Raw genomic sequence first — 9,292 nt, 5'->3', positions numbered from 1 at the left:
CCCCCCTCCCCTCCCTCGAGCCTCCGTCCATCTGCGCCAAAGCCGCCCCCCGAGAATCCCCTCTGCCCTCCTTCGACTGTTGCGCCCGCACCCCACGCCCATAACGGATCGAACGGCTATGCCAAGCACGGCCTGTAATGGCCAGAAATGGGCCGTGCCTGACATAGTCCGTTTGTAATTTTTTCCGGGCTAACGAGCGGCCCAGTGCCCTTCACTACTCTTAATCCACTCCCGCCCCTCCGGCAAACCATTTTACGCCATCCTCCATAGGATCGATTGGAGTCATCATCGACATCGAGCCACATGCAGCGAGGACCCGCCCTCTCCATCCCAGCGCCATCCAGTCCTAGAAGCTCGTCGTATAGGCAATCTCGCACCTCCAATTCCTCCTTGGTGGTGACATCAAACTCCTCTGTGACACCCTCATCGACCTCATCCATAAGCTTACGGCTACTACGACGCGTCACGATCTACAGGTTCCACGAGGACGACAACGAGGTCGTTGCGAGAACAATCCGACGACCTCGAGCCCTACCTGGGCCTCCACTACCATTCCACGACATCCCTCATGCCTCCTGCTTCCTCTTCAAGCAAAGCCACGTCCGGATGATTGCCGACGCAATGCCACCCCATCCGGGCTATCCAAGATGAGAGCCTGACGTAGCCGCTCCGCCCTCGGGTTGGCCCAATCGGCCTCGGCCTGGGCTCAGGTTGGTTTTTTCTAAAAATCGGACTTAAGCCCAAAAAAATTTTGAACCGCGCTCGGTTAGGGTATGGCCTGACCTAGCTCGATCTAGTTTCAGCCCTACCTACCCACCACCCGACCCTATCCACCATGGCGGGTAAGGATTTTGAATCCTTATCCGAGCCATGCGGGTAATGAGTAATACCCTACCCTACCCACAACCCACCAAAGCAAATGCATAATGCAAACACTACCAAATCAAACATGTTTCAAATTTATTAAGTTTCACACCTATTTTTTATCAAACAAATTCTAAAATCTGTTTCAACCATCAATCTGTACAATACAAATAGATTCATACTATAGCAAAAAAAATCCTAAGTCCCTAACGATTTGGTAATATAATGTAGTATATTTGGTAGATATGCTATTATAGAGGGGTATTTAGTAAATATTATACATAACAGATCGGATAGGATAGAATTAGAGGTAAATCCACAACCCAACCCTATCCGCTGGGGGTTTTCAAAACAAGACCCTAACTCGACCTGTGGTGGGTTTTTAACAAAAAAAATCCGACCCTACCCAATGGGTAGGGCGGGTACCCATTGAGTAGGGTACCCATTGACATCCCTAACCATACTTCATTCGCTAATAAAAAAATGTATTCTTTAAATTAATGAGATCATCCTAACCTTTATAATTGGAAAAAATAGAAAACAAAATGTATATGAAGGATTAATAGAGCAAATTGGAGTTTTAAAAACTTTTTTATGTCAATATTGATGACGTCTCTTTTATGCTAGAATGAAAGCTCATCCTGTTTCACTTCAAAGGAATAAAAGAACAATTAGAAAATTAGATAGAGCAACATGACTAAGACAACTGAAAAACTAGAAATTTACAATATAGAATATAAAGTAGTTTAAGACATAAAAAAGTTACAAGCACATTGCCAAAAAACTAAATAATAAAATACGTCTTGTCTCTATAATCCTATGGATATGCACATATTGCAAAAATCCTAATGATTTGTAGTTCAAAAGTAAGAGAATTTTTTAACATGTACATATGAAAGTTCACAGATCCAGGAAAGGTGAGAAAAAGAAAACAGATAAAGATGAAAAAGATAAAATAACCATAGAAGAACAAAATTTCAGCTCCTTTCTGATTCATACTAAAGGTCTACAAGTTGTTTCTTTTCATTTATTATTTCTCTTTGAAAGCCTAAGCCCAAGCCCTCTCTCTTTCCTCAGTAGTTCCCAAATTGGTATTAGAAGTCAAAGAGAATCCTCTGTGGAAGTATAAAAGGAATTCTCCATGCGTGGGTCTCTGTGGCACCTTCCCTAGGATCCACCATTGGATTATATAAATATTTGCGTGGCCAGAAATACCATATTAGCCCCCCTTACCAATGTATCTAATGAATTATAGCCAACAGAATAACAATAATTTTATGAATGTTTTGGTTGTGATTATTGATAAGTTAAACTAGACAGCCCACTGAGTGAGTACTTCTTACAGAACTCAGCACCCATTTAGGCAACTGGCCATCACCTTAACCACCCATTTCTATCAGGTGCTCGCCCAACCCAGCCCAAGTATACAGGACTTGCATGACTCAGTGTCCAACCCAGTTAAGCCCAGGCTCAGTCAACCCACAGAACCTAAAGGTTTTTTTTTTAGAAAAAAAATATTGGAGCTTTTTTCATTACCTTTTCCCCCATTTTGGAGTTACAATTATCAAGAGGATATTTCTTTTCGATATTTGTAGGTGATTCCTCTTTGCAGTTTTTTAAAACATATGGTATTTCCAGTCTGCAGTTGAAGTCAAGACTCAAGATTCGTGATTTGCATAAAATTGAGTTTATTTGTGGTAATCTTTATCTGATTGTGCTTCATAATGATTCTTCAAAGGTCAAGCAGCCTAAGGCAATTTCTTTTGTTCTCTTTTTTGGGAAATGATAACTTATAGTTTTCATTTTCCTACTACTTCTCTTGTATTGTGCTCTGTTTTCATGTTTTTTATATTGTATTTAATTGATAGCAGTAACATACCAGTCTTACTGATGTTATCGAAGTAGAAACATCATGTATAATATACATGAACCCGTATGAATGTGCTCTTCAATTGGAGCCAAGACAACATCGATGTTGTATACCCTTATTCTTTAAGATTAATACAAACGACAGTTTCATGATAGACTTGGAAGTCTTCATGCATTAATTATTGTCAATGTATCCTAAAATCACATAATTTGGATAATTTTATGAAACAATGCAAGCTTCAACCAACATTTGGAATACATGAAGGAATTTTTGTATAAAGTCTGTTGCACTGGTAGTTGACTAGTTGCCTGTGCAATTGTGTAGGCAATCAAAGGGTACATTCCCTAGGGTTACATGGGCTATTTGACAACAAGGGTGCCCCTATTTTCCATTTGTTTGTTTGGAGAAAAAGACATGCAAATGATGTTTGTCAGTTAGACAAAATCAGTTTTGCACAATCTAAAACCGCCTGATATTCATGAGATAACCCAATTTGGACACATGATAATATGCACCAAATTTTAGGAAATTATAGGATGAAAAGAAGACCAATATGGGAATATTAAAGCCTTATATGACAACTTAAATTTGAAGAACATGAAATAGCAAACTGAATGATATATAAGATTGCATTTTGAAGCCCGTACCACACAAATTCTATCAGTTTTATATGCTTCAGTAAGTTTCAAAATTACACCTATAAATATATGTCAGAGAGAACTAGATTAGTATTTGAGATAACATCGTGGATTTCAAAGTTTTACATGATGGTAAGTCAGAGACAAGGGCCAGTGAAACATCTGCCTCCTTCCTCAACCCACCCAAGAGAAAGGGTTTCAGCAAAAGATCTTACCAATACATACTTCTCAGGGCAAAGAAGCCATTGTAAGTCAGGATAAAGCTTCACAAAAGCAGTAGAGAGGTGAAAAGTAAATCAGATTTCTGCAGCACTCTACCGGATAAAGAAATATAATCAGATTAACAAACATAAGGAATATAGAATTGCTATATTATCGTGAAATATCAACTAGTGTTGGGTTTTGCTCAAAAGAGATTCATCCAGATATGTATACAGGGTATACACCAACCTCAAATAGGACTCTCTGGATTTAGCATAAACCTGTAAGCAAACATTTTCCCAATATGGCTGGCTCTATTCCACTTGCAACTGAAGCATACCTGGACTTGGTTCATATTCTTCTTCTTCTTCTTCTTGTTTTTCTTTTTCTTCTTTCTGTTTTTTGGTGCAATAGTTCTAAGGTCTTTCACCAGAGAAGTAAACTGGTGGATATGGAATATCAGTGTTATCCCTTTATCAATGTTGTCAGCTAAAAGTCACCAAAATAAGGGAAAAGGAAAAACAACATTCATTTCTCAAAGGTAAGAATTTAGTCCAACAAAAAAGTCAACTCTCTCAGTCGAAAAGGAGATAAGTCAGGTAAAATTCCTTCAAACAGACTGAAGTCCCAAACCTCCATTGACATCTAAGAATTTTAGAATTCCTTTCTCCGATTTCCTACCAACTGGCATCAAGAATGATTCCTCTAGCATTCTAGACCAAGTCAAGAACAAATCTTAATTATATGCAAATGAGAGTTGCTTGGACTAAGAAATAAGACTGCATTGGGATCTTATAAGCTTCATATATCACACACATATGCAGACCTGCTTGACCAAATTCCAAAAATTGACCAAGATCACGATCTGATGTATAATTTGATTAGGTCTTAGCCAAGCCTAAGACAACAAGTGATCTATTTATGTTCTTAAAACAAAACTTGCCTTTATATACATCAAACAGATAATATATATGTTGGTGTCTATAGTAGATTAAGTAGTGTAGATAATTGTTGGGATGCCCCTTCATGCTGTTGCATGTTTGTCTCCTGAAAGAAAATTTACTTATAAAGGCCACAAAGACTCAGCTATGCTATGTACATTATGCAGCTGAATTTGGAGCACCAAAGATACACCAATCATAGGAATAGCAGTTGCCAACATGAATCCATTAACCATCTGAAAACATACCCAAAAAGAGAAGCAGGGTGTTAAAGCCAAAAGATTCAAATTATTCTGAAACCAACTTCTTCACTCGTGAACTGGCTTCAAGTTGGATTCGTACAAGCTTAGGTTAATATGGGCCCGTGGACAGAGAAAGCAAAGGGGAGGGCGGCTGCTACGGTGCTACCCTCAATCTCCAGAGCCAACAAGCCCTCCTTTGAGGCATCTCCTCTTGTTCCTACACTTCTTGGCTTTGGCCCTATTATTGCCAAAATCATGAGGAAACGGGGTTTAATTTTATTTATATTATAAACCAGTATTTAGCACATGCACTGACATGAAACGGATATACGATCTACAATATCTCGCCATTATATAACTTCTAAAGTTGTATACGAAGAAAATCTCTCTCTCTCGTGATGGGTTTCATCCATTGATGCTTTGATAAAACCATTAACATAAAGAAGAATCAGCAGTCAATAAAAAGAAATAAATAAAACAAGCATTCTTTCCCAAAAAATCATTGCATACCTTAAATTGGGTGTGGGGATTGCCAAGTCGTTGCAGCAGCTGCTTCATCCTCCCAAGATCAAAATCATCATTAGTATCCGTTCCAGTCCCTTTAAGCACACCAATCGCTCATGATTCTTGAGCTTCTCCATGTAATCCAAGAAATCGGCCGAGCAGCGGATCCTCCAACCTTGCTGACCGCATCCTCGATCATCCCACTCATATGGCAAAACGGGAAATCGATCTTGCAAGGCATTGCATCCCTCTTTTCACTGCATCAAAACTAATAAAGAAATTCTTATCGTAATCAAAAGAAACCAAAAGTGGCTGTCCCGATCAAGAACTCGAACAATGGGTTTCTTGGATAATTTAGAAATTTGAATGGCATCCAATGGAGACAATAAAACTCAAGAAAAGATCGGTAAAACAACGATATCCAAAAAAAAAAAAGAAAAAAAAAAGGGCATCGAAGAGAAGAAAGAGAGACAAACACGCGCAAACCTCCTCATCTCCACCACGATTGCTCTCTCACTCTATCTTGGAACGCCTTCTGCCTCGTCTTCTCAATTCTACGGGAGAATTTCGTGGTTGGGATGGGAAACGGAGGAAGAACGGAGAGGAGGAACAGGGGTTAGCAGTGAAGGGACTCCGGGTCGGTTTTATAAGAAAAGAATGCAAGTTTAAAATTCACGCGGCCCGCTAATGATCTCGGGTCAGTCGGGTCGGCCCGATCAAGCAGCTGTAGTTGCGACGCACAGTCGCTCCAAGGGGACCAAAATTGGGCCAAGTGGGCCCTTTGATTTAAAGGATTCAAGAATCAAGCTGGCCTCGCATTATTACAGCTGGTGGCTCCATGTTACTACTGGCCTCGCACTATTACAGCCGAGGCAAAATTCTCTGTGCACCGCAGGCGGCGAAGAACATGGAGCACACCGTTTATCCAAATCCAACTGATTTACATAATTAAAATTTTTTAATATATATTTAATATTTTAAATTATTTTTTTATTTAAAAATTTTATATGATAAATATTTTTTATTTTTAAAAAAATTATGATAACTTATATTCATATTATGATATTCTGTGTCTAAAAAATTATAATTTTTATTTATAAAATATTATAATATAATACACGATGTCATAATTTTTTTCAAAAAATAAAAGTATTTTAATTATTCAAAATTTTCAAACTAAAAAACTGATCAGCATTCATTAAATGCATATTAAAAAATAGTTGGACAAAAATACTTCTTTCATATTATGATATCTTAGATCAAATTATGATATTTTGGATCATATTGTATCATAAGATATCATAATTTTTTTCAAAAATATGAATATTTTTGTCATATAAAATTTTTAAACGAAAAAAATAATTTATAAATATTAAATATATATTGAAAAATGATGACTATGTGAATCAATCGAACAAGATGTTGTGCTCCATATCGAATTTTTTATACCACCTACGGTCGATAGTTGGTAACGTGTGCATGCGGTACGTGTGATCTCCAATCCGTGGCCCATCTTGGGTCGAGTAAACACCAATCCTCTGGCGTAACGAGCTTACACAACGACCCACGTTTGGGTGCAAATGCAAATAACAGCGTTTCCTTTCATGGGGTGGACAACATTTGGGCCTTCGTCCCTAGGCCTTCTTACTTGAAATGCTGGGCTCAGGTTGTCGTGAAGTTGGAGGGCGTGCTTTGACTTGTGAAGCCCATGCCGAAGGCTTGAGGCCAATCAATGCACCCCTTATTGGATTTCTTCTCCAATGTGGTTTTCAACATCACCATTTTATTAAAACTTTATGATCCAGACTTTCCCTAATAGGAAAAAATCCTCTCCATCCACGATTGATTACTTCTCATCAACAACCATTGGTGGAATATTCTAACAGTTCCTTACTTATGTACTCTCTTTTCTTCCCTAATCACCCGGTAAAAAGTGCACCACAAAGAATGGACATCCGGTCAGCATGATTATGTGAGAAGAGGTCGTAAAGTAAAGTCAAGATGCACCTTAACTTGGTCAATGCAATAATTTTTAGAAATTTCCATTAAGTGCAAGTGGATTGTTCATAGAATTAAAATGGCATTCGTAAAAAGGAGCATGAGGAGATTTATGTTTCCATAGATTACTTTAAAAGCACTAGTCTTATGGTCTTGGGAAACATTACTTACACTACGCAAGAAAGCTTTTTCCCCAAATATCAAGTGTAGCTGCCTCGAGGAGTAGGATGGCCAAAGTGACAGCGAAACTAATTAAACGGATAAAAAATTCTGATAAGGATCCTTTTATTTTAGAAGACGTTATTAAGCATTCCAAGCATTCGCCTTACAAGAGTGCAGTTCGATTTCAATTATTTGCATGAAACCAACTTTTCTTAAAAATACCTAAAGCAACTTCTTGTTATAGTTCAAGGTGGGCTGCTTCCACGGTGATAACATCAATGTGCATTCTTCTTAAGTATCTTACCAAGTTGCAACTAAAAAAGAGAGTTGATTCACCATGGTGCAGCAATGGCCCATTTGATGGGTCTTCAATTATTTGTTGTTGATGAATTGCAAACTATTCAGCACTGCTAAAGTAACACAAGAAATCGCATAAAAAAATGTTAAAATGATTGATATGTAACCTTTTGAAATCCAACAACCAAGTGCCTGTATTTAGTTACTTCTTTGCATGAGATTTCTATGCTACCTTGGAGGCTTAAGACAAATTAACAGGAAGAGACGGCGTTTCCATCATGCCAAGGGACATGTCCACTAGAGCGCGAACTCCAAAAGCAGGATCACCGTCCAATAGGCTTTGATCTGGATCTCAAATAATTGCTTTCCACGATACTAGGTGGATTCTCGCAGATAAAAACAGGCCAAACTCGTTACTATTTAAAGGTCAAACAAGCCAAAAGCCTATTATTGTTTGAATACTTCCAAACAGCGAGCGACAAGGCACCCTTTTTTTTTTAATTTAGAAAGAGACAGGGCTCAATTTTAGATTGAATATTTGTAAGAGATCAAATTTTCTTCCATCTGAATTAATTTTCCACCTCCGACTGGACCGCTGTTTAATGATTACAGCGTAAATATATCCTCACACCACATCCAAATCAATGATTATGATCTATATATTGATTAATGGTAGGCATTGAAAGGTTATACAGTATAGACCGAATAGTAATAAGTCTTTAAAGAAAACATCTCGTACAGACCAAATAAGGATGCGTTTTGATTACACTTCTTAATTTTTGATTCTTATTTTCTAAAAAATATTTTTAGTTTTTTAATTTTTATTACGGAATAAAATTAAAAAATATAAAATATATATTTGATAACTAGTAATTATAAATCTTATTTTTATGAATTAAAAATTAAATATTTAAAAAAATAAATTTTTTGAAAAAATAATAGATCAAACACCTGAGCTGCTATACTGTGAAGCAACGTCCACGTAGCCCTCCCGAGCTCTTCTTTCATCAAAGGAGAACATATTTTTTTCGAGCATGTCTCCAAAAAAAAAAAAAAAAACATCAAAGTATCAATTCAAAAACATAAAACCTCTCAACTGATCATAAGCTAAAAGGAGTAAGGAGGATACCTTGACAAGCAAAGAAGGATCTGAAATGTCCTCCACTGATTGAAGGATGGCGGACTCAGCTGACGTGAGGGGCTTAGGAGCTCGAGACTTTATGAAAGAGGAGGAGGTTTGGAGCTCGAAGAAGAGGTGGGAGAGATGGGCTTGAAAGCCATGGACGAAGGAGTCGAAGGTTTTTAGGATGGCCTACATTGTGTTTTTGGACATCTCAGCCAAGCTATGGACGACGGCCTAGGCGGAAGAGCATGGGCATCCTCGTCCGCTGTTGTCTCCACCTCCTGGCCGGTAGCGGCTGGCGACGTCGAGATCGGACGAGATCCGATCGAGATCTCCCATAGGGTGGTGGCAAGCCCTGTCAATCGACGGCACTTACTGGCCAGGTAGGCAAAGAGCTAAAGGGAGGAGAAGGGGGAGGGGGAGGAGGTGGCGAGCGTCGAGGCGAGTTGGGA

The sequence above is a fragment of the Elaeis guineensis genome, chromosome 7 (genome assembly GCF_000442705.2).
Source record: "Elaeis guineensis isolate ETL-2024a chromosome 7, EG11, whole genome shotgun sequence".
In the NCBI taxonomy this organism is placed as follows: Eukaryota; Viridiplantae; Streptophyta; class Magnoliopsida; order Arecales; family Arecaceae; genus Elaeis; species Elaeis guineensis.
This window is presented reverse-complemented; position numbering follows the sequence as displayed.